Raw genomic sequence first — 26,491 nt, 5'->3', positions numbered from 1 at the left:
CCCCAGCACTGAAGGTGTGTGTCTGTGTCTGTGTGACCTCAGCACCAAAGGGATGTGTGTCTGTGACCCCAGCAATGAAGGGCTGTGTCTCTATGGCCCCATCAATAAAGGGGTGGTTGTGTGATGGTTTGTGTGTCCCTGCACTAATGGGGTGTGTGTTTGTGTTCTCAACACTGCAGCACTGAAGGGGTGTGTGCACGTGTGTTTGGCACATGTGTACATGTCCCCTGAAATGCAGCACTGAAGGGCTGTGTGTGTGGCTCCAGCACTGAAGGTGTGTGTCTGTGTCTGTTTATATGACCTCAGCACCAAAGGGATGTGTGTCTGTGACCCCAGAAATGAAGGGGTGTGTCTCTGTGACCCCTTCAATAAAGGGGTGGCTGTGTGATGGTTTGTGTGTCCCTGGACTAACGGTCTGTGTGTTTGTGTACCGAGCACTGCAGCACTGAAGGGGGGTGTGCACGTGTGTTTATTGTATGTGTATAGAGGTGAGTGTGTATTTGTGTCTGTGTGTGTATGTATGTGTGTGTTGAGGTGAGTGTGTATGTGTGTGAATGTTCATGTATGTATTAAAGGTAACCCATCACTTCATTTCAGGCCCCTAAACCACCACCATTGTGAAATACCACTGTGTAATGAGTTTATAAAGATGCCACTGTATAAATCATTCATTTCTGCATTGTGTAGAAAATGAGCTTATAATGAACCAACAGTTTATACAAGGACATATTTATTATTCTGTTGGCGCCTTGGTGGTGATTTCATTCCCATTCCCCTTAAAGGGTTATTTGGGACTTAAGAATTGATGACCTATCTGTAAGATAGCTCATCAGTATGAGATCGGAGGGTCTGACACCTGGCACCCCCACGGTCAGCTGAAATCTGCTCCGGCAGTTGCCAGACACATGATAAGCATACTTGATAGGACGCTGCTTCTGGTCTATAGGACGCACACAATACTGAGCAAGATTTTTTGTTGTTAAAAAGTGCGTCATATAGTCTAGAAAATACAGTTAATGACGGTCACTCTATAACTAAGAAATACATCTTAACTTATGAAGGACTATATCCGTCATAATTCTGCTCCCCGCATTTCTTGCAGGCTCACACGCCGAGTCTGCATCTTTATTGGCAGATGATGACTGTGTTATTCAGCAATCATATGCCTCTAACAGTCGCAGGTTGAGCGGAGCTCTGCCCACGACAGTTAGCCTATTAAATCTTGCTATCAGTTTGTGACAGCGGCATTTAATGTGCGCCAGCAGGGGGTGCACCATTCCATCTCTTCATTGGCGCACCCGTGACTTGATCACTGAAGATCCCTGTGTCTGTCATCACTGTATTCCTGTGACAGCCAGCCTGTTGCTAGTGTTCATAGGAGACCGTGATCTCTGCTATGTATAGCAATGCTGTATATAGCACAAGCAATCAGATGATTGCAGGTTCAAGCCCCCTAAAGAGACGAACAAATACAGTGAAAAGTAAAAAAAAAATGAAAAAAGTATAAAAGTTCAAATCATCCCAGTTTTCCCCCCATTAAAAATTAAGAAATATAAAACATTTAAAAAATACACATATTTGGTATCGCTGCGTTAGTAAAAGTCAGATCCATCAAAATCTAAAATAAATTAATCCATTTAGTAAACGGCGTAACTAGAACATTACATAAAATGCCAGAATTACAGATTTTCATTTGTTGCAACAAGAAAAAAATATATAATAACAGACAATCAAAACATTGTATATACCCCAAAATGATATCAATATAACCATCAGTTTGTGGTGCAAAAAACCAGCCCTCACGCAGCCCCATTCCCGAAACATGAAAACGCCGCGGCTTTCGGATCTCGGAAAGTGGCGACACAAGCAAATTATTTTTCATCACTTAAATATAAATCCTATAAATCGTCACTTAAGTAGAAGAGATGAAGCTTTACTACCTCCTGCTCCAGCTCCAGCACTTCACCGCTGCCGCTGATCTTTAGTCACTGGCTTCAAGGGTGACATCATGACTGCAGCTCTGCAGCCAATCACTTGGCTCAGTGGGCCATGCTGACAGAGCTTCTAAGCTCAGTGATTGGCTGCAGCAATGATGTGTGCTGAAGTTGAGCCATCACCCCTGCAGCCAGTCACAATAGAGCACAGGAAGCGCTGAAGATCCAGAGCTGGAGCAGCAGGAGAAAGTAAAGCTCTGTGTGTTTTCTCTACCACTGGGAACCTCCTATATATTACATAAAAACATTCCTGAAAACCCCTTTAATCTGACTTTATAGAAAAAGTCTATATCCGGCTACTGTCCTCCCCTCATGAATCACAAAATATGCCAAGTGTGAACAGCTCCTGTCCCCTGAATTGCAGGCGATCAGTTGATAGTCGGGGGTCTGGCAGTGACACCCTCAGCAATCAGCTGTGTTTTGCTGGACGTAGTGGCCTCTCCAGGACATATGTGGTATTACATGGTGCTCTTTCAGAATAATATGTAATATGTAATACATGATATCTTGAAGTCTTCCAGAAGAAGATATTGGCAGACAGGTAATGACTTATTACCTACCAGCCATTGTCTCCTTTATCACTCGCTAGTTCTTATACACATTTGGATGATTTCACATCTTCGTTGGAAGCCGTATTAGGAACCTCCATCGCAGATTTTATCATACAGGACGAGTTCTCAGCCAACAGCTATTTGGCCATTGTTCACATGACGGAAGCCTATGTTATATACAGCAATATGCAGCAGGAAACACCAGATCCAGGGAAATATCCAATCGCCAGAAATGGGGTCAGGAAGGAATTTTTTTCCCCCCTGAATCAGAATTCTTTTGGGGGGTTTCTTTGCCTTCTTCTGGATCTTTGGGTCCCAATGACTCTCAGGTGGTCCCCAATGACCGCAGCTCGTTTTGTGGTCTCCACCGGGGCCAATCTGAGAGTGACTGTGACCATAGTTTAATTTCTTAAAGGACCAGTAATATTTTCATTACAATGTTGCTTATTGCTATTTCAATAAAATAATTAATTATATATATATATTGTTTTGTGTGTTTTTTTTCCTGGATTTCACCTTACACAGTGAGAATGATAAGAGTAATCACAAAATATGGGGGCTCCATACACAGAGAGAACTCTGGTACCAAATTCCATGACAATTGTTCTGGGGTTCAGTCTGTGATGGAGCAGTAACATTGTATCCAGGACGTCGTACACACCATGCTACAGAAAGAAGACTGAAGAACGGGACGCAGCCGCAGAATACAGGAGACACAGGGTCTTGTGTAACAGTAAAAAACAGGAAAGATGTCCAACAAGTGGCCAGGGGGCTCCAGGACCAAACCAGGAGGGAGGCCTCAGTCATCAGTGGCCAATATTCCCATGAAGTGGCCACATTTACCAACCGCTCTGCAGCCACTCGTTTACCTTTGTCCAACACCTCAGTCGGTCCTTGCAGTTATTAGGCCACCACTGAAATGCTTTTCTGACTACACACAGACACGTACATAGAAACCGTGCATGCCGCCATCACCGTCCACAACCAGAGTCCTGGTCCAGACCAGTGGCCTTTTCAATTCAAGTCTACTTGGGTTTAAACAAGGGCACTGTCTCTAAGAGAACCATGTGCTTGCCACTTGGAACAGCAGTAATACAGTAACACCAGGTTAATATTCTTCGGGCACAGAGATGCACAGACAGTGAACCCTCTTAAAAAGAAGAATTGGACTGACATTCCCTAAGCAATAAGTACCCACACAATTGGAAGGACAGATTGCTAGCCCTTGCTGCACCATGGTGTATGCCCAGTGGTGGCCACTCTTAGTCTAAGTTGGCTCTTCAGATTGCATGGTGATAAAGAACCTGAGGGCCATATACCTTCAAGAAAAAGATCTCATAAGGACACGTCGCCTTGAATTGTGAAGAACACAATAATGTTTTCCATACAATTCTATTGTGTTCTATTCAGGATATATTAAAAAAAAGTCTGGTCCTTAGAAGTTATAAAATGAGGTCAATACAACCTCAGGTGAACAACAACACATCACAAATTACACCAGGTCACCGAATATTTACCAAAAAATAGAATGAAATGCAGAAACAGTGTGTGAAAAATTAAAGGGGTTGTCCAATGAAAACAAGCTCCAATCTACAGGAACCTTCATCCCCTTTAGATTGGAACAGTGGTACGCATGCTAAAATGCTGCTCCATTCATTCTATATGAGGCGGCCATGAAGTGCGCCCGACTTTTTTGGACCGATGAGACAGAGTGGCCTTACAGAGAAGGGTCCTTGGATTGGAGGCCGAGTTACGGACCCCAAAGCAGCACTGAATATGATGTAGTAGTGGGAGTCACGAGTGCAAGGGTTCAAGGGCGCCAGTAGTGGAAGACATAGTGCGCGAAACCGAAGAACAAGTAAGGAGACCTGCTGATCAGCACTGCAGTGCCGAGGCCGAGTTATGGTGAAATAGGGAGCGACAGTGCGCCTCACCAGTCCTGGAGTATATTACAGAGGAAGGATACTGTGTGGAAAATGCTTCATACTGTAAAGGAAACCTCCAGAACACTTTGTGCCCCCCGATATCCCTTGTATGCCGGGACGTTGCTGGGGTCCTAAAAGATCAGGGGCCAAAGCCCCAAACTAGGTGTTTCCCCATACAACCTCCCTGCCACTTAAAAGAGGACCTATACATATATAATTACAGTACACCATTGTTGCTAACCTAAAATACACAACTGAAAGACCAATATTCCCAAAATTACTTCTATACAAGGCAATAATAATCCCGCTACACAATGCCCTCTACCATCAACACTACACAGTGAGTACATAGTATTATGATATGACCATTGCCTCTACATAAAAAACACCCTGTACAAAGACCATCTGACTTCTCACATTTCCAGCACCGTCCCCATCTATTCCCACCCTGCACAACCTCCCCATGCTGCCTGCTCTTCCGACGTGGAATAGGAACCTCAATACTTCAAAAATTATGTTATTACTATGATTACCCTCCACCAATTAATGCTACAAAGACTGTGTGCCAGATAGAGGGGACCTATAAAAATAATAGCGTCCCATAGAAAGTAGTAAAGACCCCACTGTGCTACCTAGCAAGTAATAATGCCAGATATGCTCTTATGAAAGTTTCAATATCTGAAGTGTTCCCTCCAAACAACAAATACCGTTGAGTATCCCCTTTAAGTAATAATGCCCCCTTAAAGCCACAATCAAACTACACTCAACTACAAAGTTCTTCTTCAAGTCTATGGACGATGATTTCGGGGTGGTGAAAGAAGAAATTTCTGATGATGCACCCATTTAAAAGAAATAATGTCCTGAGTGCCCCCATAGCACCCTGTATATTGTATGATAGTCCCACAGCTCACTACACACTGTATGATTTTCCCCACAGCTCCGTATGCACTGTATGATGGTCCCCACAGCTATCTACGCTCTGCATGATGGAACCCACAGCTCCCTATGCACTGTATGATGGTCCCCACAGCTATCTACGCTCTGCATGATGGAACCCACAGCTCCCTATGCACTGTATGATGGTCCCCACAGCTATCTACGCTCTGTATGATGGTCCCCACAGCTCCTTAGATACCGTATGATGGTCCTCATACTTCCCTATACACTGTATGATGGTCCCCACAGCTCCCTACACACTGTATGATGGTCCCCACAGCTCCCTACACACTGTATGATGGTCCCCACAGCTCCTTAGATACTGTATGAGGGTCCCCACAGCTCCCTAGACACTGTATGATGGTCCCCACAGCTCCCTATGCTCTGTATGATGGTCCCCACAGCTCGCTATGCTCTGTATGATGGTCCCCACAGCTCCCTACGCTCTGCATGATGGTCCCCACAGTGCCCTATGCACTGTATGATGGTCTTCACAGCTCCCTATGCATTGTATGATGGTCTCCACAGCTTCCTATGCATTGTATGATGGTCCCCACGGCTCCTTATATACTGTATGAAGGTCCCCGCAGCTCCCTATACACTGCATAATGGTCCCCACAGCTTCTTATGCACTGTATGATGGTCGCCACATCTCCCTATGCACTGTATGATGGTCTCCACAGCTCCCTATGCACTGCATAATGGTCCCCACAGCTCCCTATGACCTGTATGATGGTCCCTACATTTCCCTATGCATTGTCTGATGGTCCCCACAGCTCCCTATGCACTGCATAATGGTCCCCACAGCTTCCTATGCACTGCATAATGGTCTCCACATCTCCCTATACACTATATGATGGTCCCCACGGCTCCTTATGTACTGTATGAAGGTCCCCGCAGCTCCCTATACACTGCATAATGGTCTCCACAGCTCCCTATACACTGCATAATGGTTCCCACAGCTCCCTATGCACTGTATGATGGTCCCCACATCTCCCTATGCACTGTATGATGGTCCCCACAGCTCCTTAGGCACTGTATGATGGTCTTCACAGCTCCCTATGCATTGTTTGATGGTCCCCACAGCTCTCTACGCACTGTATGATGGTCCCCGCAGCTCCTTATACACTGTATGATGGTCCCCACGGCTCTTTATACACTATATGATGGTCCCCACGGCTCGTTATACACTGTATGATGGTCCCCACAGCTCCGTATGCACTGCATAATGGTCCCCACAGCTCCCTATACCCTGTATGATGGTACCCACAGTTCCATATGCACTGTATCATGGTCCCCACAGCTCCCTAGGCTGTTTATGATGGTCCCTACAGCTCCCTATGCACTGTATGATGGTCCCCACAGCTCCCTATGCACTGTATGATGGTACCAACAGCTCCATATGCACTGGTATCATGGTCCCCACAGCTCCCTACGCTCTGTATGATGGTCCCTACAGCTCCCTATACACTGTATAATGGTCCCCATAACTCCCTACACACTGTATGATGGTCCCCACAGCTTCTTAGATACTGTACGATGGTCCCCACAGCTCCCTAGACACTATATGATGGTCCCCACAGCTTCCTACACACTGTGTGATTGTCACCACAGCTCCTTAGATACTGTATGAGGGTCCACACAGCTCCCTAGACACTGTATGATGATCCCCACAGCTTCCCCATGCACTGTATGATGGTCCCCACAGCTCCCTATGCATTGCATAATGGTCCCTACAGCTCTCTATGCTCTGTATGATGGTCCCCACATCTCCCTATGCCCTGTACGAGGAACCCACAGCTCCCTAAGCACTGTATGATGGTCCCCACAGCTATCTACGCTCTGCATGATGGAACCCACAGCTCCCTATGCACTGTATGATGGTCCCCACAGCTATCTACGCTCTGTATGATGGTCCCCACAGCTCACTATGCACTGTATGATGGTCCCCACAGCTCCTTAAATACTGTATGATGGTCCTCATACTTCCCTATACACTGTATGATGGTCCCCACAGCTCCCTACACACTGTATGATGGTCCCCACAGCTCCTTAGATACTGTATGAGGGTCCCCACAGCTCCCAAGACACTGTATGATGGTCCCCACAGCTCCCTATGCTCTGTATGATGGTCCCCACAGCTCCTTAAATACTGTATCATGGTCCTCATACTTCCCTATACACTGTATGATGGTCCCCACAGCTCCCTACACACTGTATGATGGTCCCCACAGCTCCTTAGATACTGTATGAGGGTCCCCACAGCTCCCAAGACACTGTATGATGGTCCCCACAGCTCCCTATGCTCTGTATGATGGTCCCCACAGCTCGCTATGCTCTGTATGATGGTCCCCACAGCTCCCTACGCTCCGCATGATGGTCCCCACAGTGCCCTATGCACTGTATGATGGTCTTCACAGCTCCCTATGCACTGTCTGATGGTCCCCACAGCTCTCTACGCACTGTATGATGGTCCCTGCAGCTCCTTATGCACTGTATGATGGTCCCCACGGCTCCTTATACACTGTATGATGGTCCCCACGGCTGCTTATACACGGTATGATGGTCCCTACAGCTCCTTATGTATTGTATGATAGTCCCCACAGCTCCCTACGCTCTGTATGATGGTCCCCACAGCTCCCTATGCACTGCATAATGGTCCCCACAGCTCCCTATGCACTGCATAATGGTCCCCACAGCTCACTACGCACTGCATAATGGTCCCCACAGCTCCCTATGCCCTGTATGATGGTCCCCACATCTCCCTATGCACTGTATGATAGTCCCCACAGCTTCTTAGGCACTGTATGATGGTCTCCACAGCTCCCTATGCATTGTCTGATGGTCCCCACAGCTCTCTACGCACTGTATGATGGTCCCTGCAGCTCCTTATGCACTGTATAATGGTCCCCACGGCTCCTTAAACACTGTATGATGGTCCCCACGGCTCCTTATACACTGTATGATGGTCCCCACAGCTCCTTATGTACTGTATGATGGTCCCCACATTTCCCTATGCATTGTCTGATGGTCCACACAGCTCCCTATGCACTGCATAATGGTCCCCACAGCTCCCTATGCACTGCATAATGGTCCCCACAGCTCCCTATGCACTGCATAATGGTCCCCACAGCTCCCTATGACCTGTATTATGGTCCCCACATTTCCCTATGCATTGTCTGATGGTCCCCACAGCTCCCTAGGCACTGTATGATGGTCCCCACAGCTCCTTATGTACTGTATGATGGTCTCCACAGCTCCCTATACACTGTATGATGGTCCCCACGGCTCCTTATGTACTGTATGAAGGTCCCCGCAGCTCCCTATACACTGCATAATGGTCTCACCAGCTCCCTATACACTGCATAATGGTCCCCACAGCTTCCTATGCACTGTATGATGGTTCCCACATCTCCCTATGCACTGTATGATGGTCTCCACAGCTCCCTATGCATTGTCTGATGGTCCCCACAGCTCTCTACGCACTGTATGATGGTCCCTGCAGCTCCTAATGCACTGTATGATGGTCCCCACGGCTCCTTATACACTGTATGATGGTCCCCACGGCTCCTTATACACTGTATGATGGTCCCCACAGCTCCTTATGTACTGTATGATGGTCCCCATATTTCCCTATGCATTGTCTGATGGTCCCCACAGCTCCCTATGCACTGCATAATGGTCCCCACAGCTCCCTATGACCTGTATGATGGTCCCTACATTTCCTTATGCATTGTCTGATGGTCCCCACAGCTCCCTATGCTCTGCATAATGGTCTCCACAGCTCCCTATACACTGTATGATGGTCCCCACGGCTCCTTATGTACTGTATGAAGGTCCCCGCAGCTCCCTATACACTGCATAATGGTCTCCACAGCTCCCTATATACTGCATAATGGTCCCCACAGCTCCCTATGCACTGTATGATGGTCCCCACATCTCCCTATGCACTGTATGATGGTCCCCACAGCTCCTTAGGCACTGTATGATGGTCTCCACAGCTCCCTATGCATTGTCTGATGGTCCCCACAGCTCTCTACGCACTGTATGATGGTCCCCGTAGCTCCTTATACACTGTATGATGGCCCCCACGGCTCCATATACACTATATGATGGTCCCCACAGCTCGTTATACACTGTATGATGGTCCCCACAGCTCCGTATGCACTGCATAATGGTCCCCACAGCTCCCTATGCCCTGTATGATGGTACCCACAGTTCCATATGCACTGTATCATGGTCCCCACAGCTCCATAGGCTCTTTATGATGGTCCCTACAGCTCCCTATGCACTGTATGATGGTCCCCACAGCTCCCTATGCACTGTATGATGGTACCCACAGCTCCCTATGCACTGTATGATGGTACCAACAGCTCCATGTGCACTGGTATCATGGTCCCCACAGCTCCCTACGCTCTGTATGATGGTCCCCACAGCTCCCTATACACTGTATAATGGTCCCCATAACTCCCTACACACTGTATGATGGTCCCCACAGCTCCTTAGATACTGTACGATGGTCCCCACAGCTCCTTAGATACTGTACGATGGTCCCCACAGCTCCCTAGACACTATATGATGGTCCCCACAGCTTCCTACACACTGTATGATTGTCACCACAGCTCCTTAGATACTGTATGAGGGTCCCCACAGCTCCCTAGACACTGTATGATGATCCCCACAGCTTCCCCATGCACTGTATGATGGTCCCCACAGCTCCCTATGCATTGCATAATGGTCCCTACAGCTCTCTATGCTCTGTATGATGCTCCCCACATCTCCCTATGCCCTGTACGAGGAACCCACAGCTCCCTATGCACTGTATGATGGTCCCCACAGCTATCTACGCTCTGTATGATGGTCCCCACAGCTCACTATGCACTGTATGATGGTCCCCACAGCTCCTTAAATACTGTATGATGGTCCTCATACTTCCCTATACACTGTATGATGGTCCCCACAGCTCCCTACACACTGTATGATGGTCCCAACAGCTCCTTAGATACTGTATGAGGGTCCCCACAGCTCCCTAGACACTGTATGATGGTCCCCACAGCTCCCTATGCTCTGCATGATGGTCCACACAGCTCCCTATGCTCTGCATGATGGTCCCCACAGCTCCCTACGCTGTGCATGATGGCCCCCACAGTGCCCTATGCACTGTATGATAGTCTTCACAGCTCCCTATGCATTGTATGATGGTCTCCACAGCTCCCTATGCATTGTATGATGGTCCTCATAGCTCTCTACGCACTGTATGATGGTCCCCGCAGCTCCTTATGCACTGAATGATGGTCCCCACAGCTCCCTATACACTGCATGATGGTCCCCACAGCTCCCTATACACTGTATGATGGTCCCCATGGCTCCTTATACAATGTATGATGGTCCCCATGGCTTCTTAAGTACTGTATGATGGTCCCCGCAGCTCCCTATGCTTGGTATGATGGTCCCCACAGCTCCCTATGCACTGCATAAAGGTCCACACAGCTCCCTATGCCCTGTATGATGGTCCCCACAACTCCCTATGCACTGTATGATGGTCCCCACAGCTCCTTAGGCACTGTATGATGGTCTCCACAGCTCCCAATGCATTGTCTGATGGTCCCCACAACTCCCTATGCACTGCATAATGGTCCCCACAGCTCCCTACGCACTGCATAATGGTCCCCACAGCTCCCTATACACTGCATAATGGTCTCCACAGCTCCCTATAAACTGTATGATGGTCCCCACGGCTCCTTATATACTGTATGAAGGTCCCCGCAGCTCCCTATGCACTGCATAATGGTCTCCACAGCTCCCTATACACTGCATAATGGTCCCCACAGCTCCCTATGCACTGTATGATGGTCCCCACAGTGCCCTATGCACTGTATGATGGTCTTCACAGCTCCCTATGCATTGTATGATGGTCTCCACAGCTCCCTATGCATTGTATGATGGTCCCCACGGCTCCTTATGTACTGTATGAAGGTCCCCGCAGCTCCCTATACACTGCATAATGGTCCCCACAGCTTCTTATGCACTGTATGATGGTCGCCACATCTCCCTATGCACTGTATGATGGTCTCCACAGCTCCCTATGCACTGCATAATGGTCCCCACAGCTCCCTATGACCTGTATGATGGTCCCTACATTTCCCTATGCATTGTCTGATGGTCCCCACAGCTCCCTATGCACTGCATAATGGTCCCCACAGCTTCCTATGCACTGCATAATGGTCTCCACATCTCCCTATACACTATATGATGGTCCCCACGGCTCCTTATGTACTGTATGAAGGTCCCCGCAGCTCCCTATACACTGCATAATGGTCTCCACAGCTCCCTATACACTGCATAATGGTTCCCACAGCTCCCTATGCACTGTATGATGGTCCCCACATCTCCCTATGCACTGTATGATGGTCCCCACAGCTCCTTAGGCACTGTATGATGGTCTTCACAGCTCCCTATGCATTGTTTGATGGTCCCCACAGCTCTCTACGCACTGTATGATGGTCCCCGCAGCTCCTTATACACTGTATGATGGTCCCCACGGCTCTTTATACACTATATGATGGTCCCCACGGCTCGTTATACACTGTATGATGGTCCCCACAGCTCCGTATGCACTGCATAATGGTCCCCACAGCTCCCTATACCCTGTATGATGGTACCCACAGTTCCATATGCACTGTATCATGGTCCCCACAGCTCCCTAGGCTGTTTATGATGGTCCCTACAGCTCCCTATGCACTGTATGATGGTCCCCACAGCTCCCTATGCACTGTATGATGGTACCAACAGCTCCATATGCACTGGTATCATGGTCCCCACAGCTCCCTACGCTCTGTATGATGGTCCCCACAGCTCCCTACGCTCTGTATGATGGTCCCCACAGCTCCCTATACACTGTATAATGGTCCCCATAACTCCCTACACACTGTATGATGGTCCCCACAGCTTCTTAGATACTGTACGATGGTCCCCACAGCTCCCTAGACACTATATGATGGTCCCCACAGCTTCCTACACACTGTGTGATTGTCACCACAGCTCCTTAGATACTGTATGAGGGTCCCCACAGCTCCCTAGACACTGTATGATGATCCCCACAGCTTCCCCATGCACTGTATGATGGTCCCCACAGCTCCCTATGCATTGCATAATGGTCCCTACAGCTCTCTATGCTCTGTATGATGGTCCCCACATCTCCCTATGCCCTGTACGAGGAACCCACAGCTCCCTAAGCACTGTATGATGGTCCCCACAGCTATCTACGCTCTGCATGATGGAACCCACAGCTCCCTATGCACTGTATGATGGTCCCCACAGCTATCTACGCTCTGTATGATGGTCCCCACAGCTCACTATGCACTGTATGATGGTCCCCACAGCTCCTTAAATACTGTATGATGGTCCTCATACTTCCCTATACACTGTATGATGGTCCCCACAGCTCCCTACACACTGTATGATGGTCCCCACAGCTCCTTAGATACTGTATGAGGGTCCCCACAGCTCCCAAGACACTGTATGATGGTCCCCACAGCTCCCTATGCTCTGTATGATGGTCCCCACAGCTCCCTACGCTCCGCATGATGGTCCCCACAGTGCCCTATGCACTGTATGATGGTCTTCACAGCTCCCTATGCACTGTCTGATGGTCCCCACAGCTCTCTACGCACTGTATGATGGTCCCTGCAGCTCCTTATGCACTGTATGATGGTCCCCACGGCTCCTTATACACTGTATGATGGTCCCCACGGCTGCTTATACACGGTATGATGGTCCCTACAGCTCCTTATGTACTGTATGATAGTCCCCACAGCTCCCTACGCTCTGTATGATGGTCCCCACAGCTCCCTATGCACTGCATAATGGTCCCCACAGCTCCCTATGCACTGCATAATGGTCCCCACAGCTCACTACGCACTGCATAATGGTCCCCACAGCTCCCTATGCCCTGTATGATGGTCCCCACATCTCCCTATGCACTGTATGATAGTCCCCACAGCTTCTTAGGCACTGTATGATGGTCTCCACAGCTCCCTATGCATTGTCTGATGGTCCCCACAGCTCTCTACGCACTGTATGATGGTCCCTGCAGCTCCTTATGCACTGTATGATGGTCCCCACGGCTCCTTAAACACTGTATGATGGTCCCCACGGCTCCTTATACACTGTATGATGGTCCCCACAGCTCCTTATGTACTGTATGATGGTCCCCACATTTCCCTATGCATTGTCTGATGGTCCACACAGCTCCCTATGCACTGCATAATGGTCCCCACAGCTCCCTATGCACTGCATAATGGTCCCCACAGCTCCCTATGCACTGCATAATGGTCCCCACAGCTCCCTATGACCTGTATGATGGTCCCCACATTTCCCTATGCATTGTCTGATGGTCCCCACAGCTCCCTAGGCACTGTATGATGGTCCCCACAGCTCCTTATGTACTGTATGATGGTCTCCACAGCTCCCTATACACTGTATGATGGTCCCCACGGCTCCTTATGTACTGTATGAAGGTCCCCGCAGCTCCCTATACACTGCATAATGGTCTCACCAGCTCCCTATACACTGCATAATGGTCCCCACAGCTTCCTATGCACTGTATGATGGTTCCCACATCTCCCTATGCACTGTATGATGGTCTCCACAGCTCCCTATGCATTGTCTGATGGTCCCCACAGCTCTCTACGCACTGTATGATGGTCCCTGCAGCTCCTAATGCACTGTATGATGGTCCCCACGGCTCCTTATACACTGTATGATGGTCCCCACGGCTCCTTATACACTGTATGATGGTCCCCACAGCTCCTTATGTACTGTATGATGGTCCCCATATTTCCCTATGCATTGTCTGATGGTCCCCACAGCTCCCTATGCACTGCATAATGGTCCCCACAGCTCCCTATGCACTGCATAATGGTCCCTACAGCTCCCTATGCACTGCATAATGGTCCCCACAGCTCTCTATGACCTGTATGATGGTCCCTACATTTCCTTATGCATTGTCTGATGGTCCCCACAGCTCCCTATGCTCTGCATAATGGTCCCCACAGCTTCCTATGCACTGCATAATGGTCTCCACAGCTCCCTATACACTGTATGATGGTCCCCACGGCTCCTTATGTACTGTATGAAGGTCCCCGCAGCTCCCTATACACTGCATAATGGTCTCCACAGCTCCCTATATACTGCATAATGGTCCCCACAGCTCCCTATGCACTGTATGATGGTCCCCACATCTCCCTATGCACTGTATGATGGTCCCCACAGCTCCTTAGGCACTGTATGATGGTCTCCACAGCTCCCTATGCATTGTCTGATGGTCCCCACAGCTCTCTACGCACTGTATGATGGTCCCCGTAGCTCCTTATACACTGTATGATGGCCCCCACGGCTCCATATACACTATATGATGGTCCCCACAGCTCGTTATACACTGTATGATGGTCCCCACAGCTCCGTATGCACTGCATAATGGTCCCCACAGCTCCCTATGCCCTGTATGATGGTACCCACAGTTCCATATGCACTGTATCATGGTCCCCACAGCTCCATAGGCTCTTTATGATGGTCCCTACAGCTCCCTATGCACTGTATGATGGTCCCCACAGCTCCCTATGCACTGTATGATGGTACCCACAGCTCCCTATGCACTGTATGATGGTACCAACAGCTCCATGTGCACTGGTATCATGGTCCCCACAGCTCCCTACGCTCTGTATGATGGTCCCCACAGCTCCCTATACACTGTATAATGGTCCCCATAACTCCCTACACACTGTATGATGGTCCCCACAGCTCCTTAGATACTGTACGATGGTCCCCACAGCTCCTTAGATACTGTATGATGGTCCCCACAGCTCCCTAGACACTATATGATGGTCCCCACAGCTTCCTACACACTGTATGATTGTCACCACAGCTCCTTAGATACTGTATGAGGGTCCCCACAGCTCCCTAGACACTGTATGATGATCCCCACAGCTTCCCCATGCACTGTATGATGGTCCCCACAGCTCCCTATGCATTGCATAATGGTCCCTACAGCTCTCTATGCTCTGTATGATGCTCCCCAAATCTCCCTATGCCCTGTACGAGGAACCCACAGCTCCCTATGCACTGTATGATGGTCCCCACAGCTATCTACGCTCTGTATGATGGTCCCCACAGCTCACTATGCACTGTATGATGGTCCCCACAGCTCCCTACACACTGTATGATGGTCCCAACAGCTCCTTAGATACTGTATGAGGGTCCCCACAGCTCCCTAGACACTGTATGATGGTCCCCACAGCTCCCTATGCTCCGTATGATGGTCCACACAGCTCCCTATGCTCTGCATGATGGTCCCCACAGCTCCCTACGCTGTGCATGATGGCCCCCACAGTGCCCTATGCACTGTATGATAGTCTTCACAGCTCCCTATGCATTGTATGATGGTCTCCACAGCTCCCTATGCATTGTATGATGGTCCTCATAGCTCTCTACGCACTGTATAATGGTCCCCGCAGCTCCTTATGCACTGAATGATGGTCCCCACAGCTCCCTATACACTGCATGATGGTCCCCACAGCTCCCTATACAATGTATGATGGTCCCCATGGCTCCTTATACAATGTATGATGGTCCCCATGGCTTCTTATGTACTGTATGATGGTCCCCGCAGCTCCCTATGCTTGGTATGATGGTCCCCACAGCTCCCTATGCACTGCATAAAGGTCCACATAGCTCCCTATGCCCTGTATGATGGTCCCCACAACTCCCTATGCACTGTATGATGGTCCCCACAGCTCCTTAGGCACTGTATGATGGTCTCCACAGCTCCCAATGCATTGTCTGATGGTCCCCACAACTCCCTATGCACTGCATAATGGTCCCCACAGCTCCCTACGCACTGCATAATGGTCCCCACAGCTCCCTATACACTGCATAATGGTCTCCACAGCTCCCTATAAACTGTATGATGGTCCCCACGGCTCCTTATATACTGTATGAAGGTCCCCGCAGCTCCCTATGCACTGCATAATGGTCTCCACAGCTCCCTATACACTGCATAATGGTCCCCACAGCTCCCTATACACTGTATGATGGTCCCCACATCTCCCTATGCACTGTATGATGGTCCCCACATCTCCCTATGCACTGTATGATGGTCCCCACAGCTCCTTATGCATTGTCTGATGGTCCCCACAGCTCTCTACCCACTGAATGATGGTCCCCGCAGCTCCTTATACACTGCATGATGGTCCCCACAGCTCCTTATACACTGTATGATGGTCCCCACGGCTCCTCATACACTGTATGATGGTCCCCACAGCTCCTTATGTACTGTATGATAGTCCCCACAGCTCCCTACGCTCTGTATGATGGTCCCCACAATTCCCTATGCACTGCATAATGGTCCCCACACCTCCCTATGCACTGCATAATGGTCCCCACAGCTATCTACGCTCTGTATGATGGAACCCACAGCTCCCTATGCACTGTATGATGATCTCCACAGCTCCCTATGCATTGTCTGATGGTCCCCACAGCTCCCTATGCACTGCATAATGGTCCCCACAGCTCCCTATGCATTGTCTGATGGTCCCCACAGCTCCCTATGCATTGTCTGATGGTCTCCACAGCTCCCTATGCATTGTCTGATGGTCTCCACAGCTCCCTACACACTGTATGATGGTCTCCACAGCTCCCTATGCCCTGTATGATGGGCCCCACAGCTCCCTACACACTGTATGATGGTCTCCACAGCTCCCTATGCACTGTATGATGGTCTCCACAGCTCCCTATGCATTGTCTGATGGTCCCCACAGCTCCCTATGCACTGTATGATGGTCTCTACAACTCCTTATAACTGGCATGATGGTCCCTACAACTCCCTATATCCTGTATAATGGCCCTCACAGCCCCATATATACAGTACTGTATGATGGCCCCCGCAGCCCAATATATACTGTATGATGGCCCCCACACCCACTTGTACACTATATTATGGCCCCTACAGCTCCCTTTATACTGTATGATGGCCCCACGGCCCCTTATAAACTGTATTCTGGCACCCACTCCCCATTTTATATAATATGATGGCCCCACTGCCCCTTATATATAGCATGATGACTCCCATAGCCCCTTATAGTATGATGGCACCCACACCCCTTATATATGCAGGTGCATCTCACTAAATTAGAATATCATCAAAAGTTTACTTATTTTAGTTCTTCAAAGCTGAAAATGAAACTCATATATTATATAAAGTCATTACAATCAAAGTGATCTATTTCAAGTGTTTATTTCTGTTAATGTTGATGATTATGGCTAGGGGCGCACATAGAAATCATGCGGCCCCATAGCAGAAGCTCTAATTGGACCCCCCCACCAAAAAAATAAAGAAATATTTATCTGTGTCACAGAAGAGCCGATCTCACAACTTTCCAGCCTTTACTTTGTTTTTCTAATTTTCCTCCTACTGAAGTCCTAGATCCCTCTTTCATTGCCCCCATGAAGTATGATGCCAATAAAAGTGCCCCCCAAACACAGTATGATACCCCCATGGTGCATTCCTCCACATTAGCCTCTACATGAACAGTATAATGACCTTATTGTACCCCACTTCAACTCCCAAGGCAAAGTATGGTGACCCTAACACTGTATGATCCCCCAACTGTGACTCCCACACAGCCCTCCATACAGTATAATGGGCCTACATACAGTATAATGGCCCACACTAGCCCTCCAAACAGTATGATGGACCCCACACAAACCTTCACACCGTATAATTGCTTTCATACAGTATAACGGCCCCCCACATAGCCCTCAAAATATCATAATGGCCCCACATAGACTTCCATATAGTATAATATGCCACCCATAATCCTCCATATAGTATAATGCACCCTCCAAAATCCTCCATATAGTATAATGCACCCCCTATAATCCTCCATATAGTATAATGAACTTCCCATGGTCCTCAATAGAATTTAATGCACTCCCCATAGTCCTCCATACAGTATATTTCACACCCCAAAGGGTAAAATGCAGCCCCCATATAGTATAATGCACCACACAGTCCTGCAGTATTATGGGCACCACGTACTCACTGATTTTAAAATACCGTATGTTTTAAATAAGACGACCTGAGTATAAGCTGAGGGCCCTAATTTTACCACAAAAAACTGAGAAAACGTATTGAGTTGAGTATAAGCCTAGGGTGGGAAATTCAGCAGCTACTGGAAAATTTCACCATCCTGGTATGTATGGCTCCCTCATCACCAAACCTGGTATGTATGGCACCCCTCATCCCCCAATCCTGGTACATATGGCACCCCTCATCCCCCAATCCTGGTATGTATGGCCTCTTCATCCCCCAATCCAGGTATGCATGGCCTCTTCATCCCCCATTCCTGTTATATATGGCCCCCCTCATCCCCAATCCTGGAATGCATGGTACCCCTCATCCCCCAATCCTGGTATGAGTGGCCCCCTTCATCCCCCAATCCTGGTATGCGTGGCCCCCTCATCCCCCAATCCTGGTATGCATGGCCACCCCTCATCCACCAATCCTGGTATGCATAGCACCCCTCATCCCCCAATCCTGGCATGCATGGCCCCTCCTCATCCCCTAATCCTGGTATGCATGGTCTCCTCATACCCCAATCCTAATATGAATGGTCTCCTCATCCCCCCAATCCTGGTATGAATGGCCTCTTCGTACCCTAATTCTAGGATGCATGGCCTCTTCATCCCCCATTCCTGGTATATATGGCCCCCCTCATCCCCAATCCTGGTATGCATGGCACCCCTCATCCCCCAATCCTGGTATGCGTGCCCCCCTCATCCCCCAATCCTGGTATGCGTGGCCCCCTCATCCCCCAATCCTGGTATGTGTGGCCTCCTCATCCCTCAATCCTGGTATGTGTGGCCTCCTCATCCCCCAATCCTAGTATGTATGGCCTCCTCATCCCCCAATCTTGGTATCTGTGGCCTCCTCATCCCCCAATCCTGGTATGTGTGGCCTCCTCATCCCCCAATCCTGGTATGTGTGGCCTCCTAATCCCCCTATCCTGGTATGTGTGGCCTCCTCATCCTCCAATCCTGGTATGTGTGGCCTTCTCATCCCCCAATCCTGGTATGCATGGCCCCCTCATCCCCCAATCCTGGTATGTGTGGCCCCCTCACCCCCAATCCTGGTATTTATGGCCTCCTCACCCCCCAATCCTGGTATGCATGGCCCCCTCACTCCCCAATCCTGGTATGTATGGCCTCCTCACCCCCCAATCCTGGTATGTGTGGCCCCCTCATCCCCCAATCCTGGTATGCATGGCCCCCTCATCCCCCAATCCTGGTATGTATGTCCTCCTCACCCCCCAATCCTGGTATGTGTGGCCCCATCACTGCACACACAAAAAATAAACACTTATACTCACCTTCCTTCCTCACCTGTGCTCCAGAGCTGCTGTGTTCTGTCTGCCAGCAGCTCATGTTGGTATCTGAGCAGCGCGCGCTCTCAGTTGCCGAGGTGTGCTGCTACTGCTGCCGGCATATTCACTCCTCTCCACGCCGGGACTATGAGCGTTGACAAGCATCAATATGCATTCTCTTAGTAGCGGGCACTGTAAGCAGGAGCCACGGCTCAGCGCTCCTCCGTGCCCGCTACTAAAGAGAATGAATATTCCCTCTTCTCCTCGCCCATGGAAGTGAAGAAGAGGGAATATTCATGTCCCTTTAGCAGCGGACACACGTGGTAGCTACAGCAGCCGCTACTGCGTGTGCCCACTCCTCCGCCGCCGCAACCTCCCACCCTCCCAATACTCACCTATCCTCCTCGTTCCCCGAGGCTCACAGGCCCCATAGCAGTGGTGTGGCCTGCCACCATTGGCGGTACGCCACTGATTATGGCTTACAGCCAATGAAATCACAAAAGTCATTATCTCAGTAAATTAAAATACTTTATAACATCAGCTTGAAAAATGTTTTTAAAAACCGAAATGTTGGCCTACTGAAATGTATGTTCAGTAAATGCACTCAGTACTTGGTCATAGAATCATAGAATGGTAGAGTTGGAAGGGACCTCCTGGGTCATCTGGTCCAACCCCCTGCTCAAAGCAGGATTCACTAGATCATCTCAGACAGATGTCTGTCCAGCCTCTGTTTGAAGACGTCCATTGAAGGGGAACTCACCACCTCTCGTGGCAGCCTGTTCCACTCATTAATCACCCTAACTGTCAAAAAGTTTTTTCTAATATCTAATCTGTGTCTCCTCCCATTTAGTTTCATCCCATTGCTTCTAGTCTTTCCTTGTGCAAATGAGAATAAAGATGATCCTTCTACAATGTGACAGCCCTTGACATATTTGTAGACAGCTATTAAGTCTCCTCTCAGTCTTCTTTTTTGCAAGCTAAACATTCCCAAATCCTGCAACCGTTCCTCATAGGACATGGTTTGCAGACCAGTCACCATTCTGGTCGCTCTTCTCTGAACTTGCTCCAGTTTGTCTATGTCTTTTTTAAAATGTGGTGCCCAAAACTGTACACAGTATTCCATATGAGGTCTGACCAAAGAGGAGTAAAGACCGATAATGACTTCACGTGATCTAGACTGTATGCTTCTGTTAATACATCCCAGAATTGTATTTGCCTTTTTTGCTGCTGCATCACACTGTTGACTCATGTTCAGTCTATGATCTATTAGTATACCTAAGTCTTTTTCACATGTACTGTTGCTTAGCTCTATTCCTCCCATTCTGTATATGCTTTTTTCATTTTTATTGCCCAGATATAGTACTTTGCATTTTTCCCTGTTAAAAACCATTCTGTTGGTTGCTGCCCACTGCTCCAGTTTATTTAGGTCATTTTGAATCCTCTCTCTCTCTTCTCTAGTATTAGCTATCCCTCCTAGCTTTGTGTCATCAGCAAATTTAATCAGTTTACCCTCAATTCCTTCATCTAAATCATTGATAAAGATGTTGAACAATACAGGTCCCAGGACGGAGCCCTGTGGTACCCCACTTGAGACATTCATCCAGCTGGATGTGAAGCCATTTACAACCACCCTTTGAGTCCGATCACTAAGCCAGTTATGAATCCACCTAACAGTTGCCTGGTCCATTGCATACTTGGTCATTTTTTCAATAAGGATGGTGTGAGATACTTTGTCAAATGCTTTGCTGAAGTCAAGATATACTATATCTACAGCATTTCCCTGATCCACCCAGTCAGTGATTCTGTCATAGAAGGAAATTAAGTTAGTCTGACATGACTTGTTAGTTACAAACCCATGCTGACTCAGGTCTCCTTTTGCATCAATTTCTGCATCAATGCGGCGTGGCATGGAGGCGATCAGCCTGTGGCACTGCTGAGGTGTTATGGAAGCCCAGGTGGCTGTGATAGCAGCCTTCAGCTCGTCTGCTTTGTTGGGTTTGGTGTCTCTTATCTTCCTCTTGACAATACCCCATAGATTCTCTATAATAGATTCTCTATGGGGTCAAGGTCATGTGAGTTTGCTGACCAATTAAGCAGAGGGATACTGTTGTTTGTAAACCAGGTATTGGTACTTTTGGCAGTGTGGACAGGGGCCAAGTCCTGCTGGAGAATGAAATTTCCATCTCCAAAAAGCTTGTCGGCAGAGGGAAGCATGAAGTGCTCTAATGTCCTGGTAGACGGCTGCGCTGACTTTGGTCTTGATAAAACACAGTGGACCTACACCAGCAGATGACATGGCTCTCCAAGCCATCACTGATTGTGGAAACTTCACCCTAGACCTCAAGCAGCTTGGATTGTGGCTTCTCCACTCTTCCTCCAGACTCTGGGACCTTGATTTCCAAAGGAAAATTGGAACTCTGGGACCTTGTGGATGGTGTCAATGACTGCCTTCTTGGCATTTGTCAAGTCAGCAGTCTTCCCCATGATTGTGGAGCCTACTGAAACAGACTATGGGATATTTTTAAACACTTAGGAAGCAATTGCAGGTGTTTTTTGTTAATTATTCTAATTTACTGAGATAATGACTTTTGTGTTTTCATTGGCTGTAAGCCATAATCGTCAACATTAACAGAAATAAACACTTGAAATAGATCTCTCTGTCTGTAATGACTCTATATAATATATGAGTTTCACTTTTTGTATTGAAGAACTCAAATAAATTAACTTTTTGATGATATTCTAATTTAGTGAGATGCACCTGCATATGATGACTGTTGCCCCCAGTGGAATATATGCGGTGTCTATTTTGGGATATTTTAGTACACCCATGATGATACTATAGACAGCCATTATACCTGGAATGGCCCCTTCCTTGCGTGCCTTGCTTTTTTTGCTTACATGTCTAACAATCACATATGTGTTGTGTTCCTTCCCCCATCATCCTATTGTTCTATTGCTGAATAGATATGATAGATTTTATACTCCCTGGACTCCTTTGATGGTCTTTCACCCTGCGGGGTTTTCTTTCATATATGGACTCACTGTGTGGTGGTGATGGTAGAGGACATTGTGTAGCAGGATCATTTTGGCCTTGTATAGTAGTAATTTTGGGAATATTGGTCTTTGTATAGTGTATTTTAGATTAGTAACAGTGGTATACTGTAATTATATATGTATAAATCCTCTTTTAAGTGACAGGGAGGTTATATGGGGAAACATGTACTTTGGGGCTGGGGTCCCTGATCTCTTAGGACCCCAGCAACGCTCCTGCACTGGGGAAAAGCAGGGTCTGGAGGCCACTTTAATATGATCATTTTATGGATATGACGCCAAAGAAACTAATGAAGTGCTTTGCAAAGTGCCAGAATTTTCACAATTCTGAAAATAAATTGTAAGTTTAGTTCCACTATAAGTGATGTTAATTCTGTTATGAGAGCTAACCTTCTGAGACAGTTTATCACTGCGGTGTGTGAATTGTGACATTAAGCTTTGCTACATCTATACATAGTGACGTTCAGGATCAAAATGCTGCAGGTCCCATCTCTTCTACAGAACAATCCCATGGAAATAAAGCTGATCATTTTATCAGATGGGATCATTAGAACTTACCTGGTTGGATCCTTTGTTTCTGGTGGTTTCTTTCCCAGGTCGTCATTAAGGCCCTTTACAATAAGCTCCAAAAACTCATCGGACTTTCTGAATCTTTCAAGCGTTTTCTCCATCACAGAAAGGACAGAAAGGAGGCGCTTATCCTGGCAGAAAAGAATCACAGATATATTGTTCTACATCTTCCAGATGTTTGGATTTATCTACAGACTAATGATTAATCTCGCAAGAATAATGATAATATTATAAGAGATCACAATTTTTGGGTAAAATTATTCAATTTGAAAAAAATATATATATAGCAATTACATTATTCTGACAAGACCAATTTTTTGTTTTTTTCCTCCCCTTTTTCCCAAAAAATATAACTTTGTTTTTTCATTCACATAGACGGAGGGCTTGTGTTTTGTGGGACTAGTTGTTCTTTGGAATGACAACATTCAATTTAGCACATAAAGTATTGAAAAATGGGGAAAAAATCAAAGTAAGGTTATTATTTTTGTTTGTTTGGGGTTTTTTTATGAACATTTAAAAAAAATGTGGTTTGTGAGACCATTTTCATCTTGCGAAGACCTAATTTTATAAAATGATCCCATTGATGGAGTTGTCGGCTTCTTCTTGTGGAGAGATCAGTAGTTACAAGTTTCTGATTGCATTTTTGGGAGGGAAGTAGAGTGACCCAAAAACCACAACCACAACCCTGGCACTTTACTGTCCTTTACAGCATTGACCCGACGTGTAATAGATTTATATATAATGAAAGATTGTACTTATGTCAATGCAGCAGAAACAAATATTGTTTTACGCTTTTTCTTTTTTATAGTTGGCCAGAAAACCACAGAACCTTAAGCAGAAAATGACATAAATGAGAACATCGGCCCGGCTTGTACCGGATCCGGGGGTGTTACGTACAAGGCGAAGGTCCCAGAATAAGGATTTGCTTCATTCTGGTGCAGAGTTTCTAGTAGTTTCTGGTTACTACTGTTACAGGCAGATGCCGTCTGCATAATACAGCCAGCACCGCCTCAACCCCCTCCATGCATGTGGACCCCGGCACAAACACCCAGGTACATCCTTTTATGCTAAGACATTAATAATTCTACAATTATCACACACAACATATATACAGAAACCCCCCAACCGTCCCCGATCCAATGGGACTGTCCGGCTGTCGCTGGAGGTCGGGGCTATGTCCTGACGAGCTGTGTTCTGTCAGGACAGTGTGTGTAGTACAAGAAAGTCTCATGCCGTGCTGCTGTGATCGCTCCTGGAGAGGGGCAGCATCCGCTCCGCACGCCTCATGCACGCCCGGCTCCGCTCCGCACGCCTCATGCAAGCCCGGCTCCGCACGCCTCGTACACGCGGCTCCGCTCCGTACGCCTCGTACACACCCGGCTCCGCTCCGTACACCTCGTACACGCGCGGCACCGCTCCGTACGCCTCGTACACACACGGCTCCGCACGCCTCGTACACGCCCGGCTCCGCTCCGTACGCCTCGTACACGCCCGGCTCCGCTCCGTACGCCTCGTACACACACGGCTCCGCTCCGCACGCCTCGTACACGCCCGGCTCCGCTCCGTACGCCTCGTACACGTGCGGCTCCGCTCCGTGCATCTCGTACACGCCCGGCTCCGCTCCGTACACCTCGTACACATGCAGCTCCGCTCCGTACACCTCGTACACACGCGACTCTGCTCCGTACACCTCGTACACACGCGGCTCCGTTCCGCTCACCTCGTACACGCGCGGCTCTGCTCCGTACACCTCGTACACACGCGGTTCTGCTCTGTACACCTCGTACACACGCGGCTCCGCTCCGTACACCTCGTACACACGCGGCTCTGCTCCGTACACCTCGTACACGCGGCTCTGCTCCGTACACCTCGTACACACGCGGCTCTGCTCCGTACACCTCGTACACACGCGGCTCCGCTCCGTACACCTCGTACACACGCGGCTCCGTTCCGCTCACCTCGTACACGCGCGGCTCCGCTCCGTACACCTCGTACACGCGCGGCTCCGCTCCGTACACCTCGTACACACGCGGCTCTGCTCCGTACACCTCGTACACGCGCGGCTCTGCTCCGTACACCTCGTACACACGCGGCTCCGTTCCGCTCACCTCGTACACGCGCGGCTCTGCTCCGTACACCTCGTACACATGCGGCTCCGCTCCGTACACCTCATACACACGCGGCTCCGCTCTGTACACCTCGTACACGCGCGGCTCTGCTCCGTACACCTCGTACACGCGCGGCTCTGCTCCGTACACCTCGTACACGCGCGGCTCTGCTCCGTACACCTCGTACACACGCGGCTCCGCTCCGTACACCTCGTACACACGCGGCTCCGCTCCGTACACCTCGTACACACGCGGCTCCGCTCCGTACACCTCGTACACACGCGGCTCCGCTCCGTACACCTCGTACACACGCGGCCCTGCTCCGCACACCTCGTACACACGCGGCTCTGCTCCGTACACCTCGTACACATGCGGCTCCGCTCCGTACACCTCGTACACGCGCGGCTCTGCTCCGTACACCTCGTACACGCGCGGCTCTGCTCCGTACACCTCGTACACGCGCGGCTCTGCTCCGTACACCTCGTACACGCGCGGCTCTGCTCCGTACACCTCGTACACGCGCGGCTCTGCTCCGTACACCTCGTACACATGCGGCTCTGCTCCGTACACCTCGTACACACGCGGCTCCGCTCCGTACACCTCGTACACACGCGGCTCCGCTCCGTACACCTCGTACACACGCGGCTCTGCTCCGTACACCTCGTACACACGCGGCTCTGCTCCGTACACCTCGTACACACGCGGCTCTGCTCCGTACACCTCGTACACACGCGGCTCCGCTCCGTACACCTCGTACACACGCGGCTCCGCTCCGTACACCTCGTACACACGCGGCTCCGCTCCGTACACCTCGTACACACGCGGCTCCGCTCCGTACACCTCGTACACACGCGGCTCTGCCCCGTACACCTCGTACACACGCGGCTCCGATCCGTACACCTCGTACACAGACGGCTCCGCTCCGTACACCTCGTA

General features: G+C 49.0%; 1 protein-coding gene across 1 annotated transcript in view; it reads right to left on the bottom strand.

Moving 5' to 3' along the window:
- The window catches only part of LOC141201631 (uncharacterized), a 375,891-nt gene that overhangs the window by 103,212 nt on the left and 246,188 nt on the right, over window positions 1–26,491 (bottom strand). The gene's annotated exons all lie outside the window — the stretch shown is intronic.

This window comes from Phyllobates terribilis, unplaced genomic scaffold, assembly GCF_046119375.1.
Source record: "Phyllobates terribilis strain yellow unplaced genomic scaffold, ASM4611937v1 Scaffold_120__1_contigs__length_5212024, whole genome shotgun sequence".
Classification (NCBI taxonomy): domain Eukaryota; kingdom Metazoa; phylum Chordata; class Amphibia; order Anura; family Dendrobatidae; genus Phyllobates; species Phyllobates terribilis.
The sequence above is the reverse complement of the archived record's forward strand: the minus strand, read 5'-3'. Positions and strand labels throughout refer to the sequence as shown.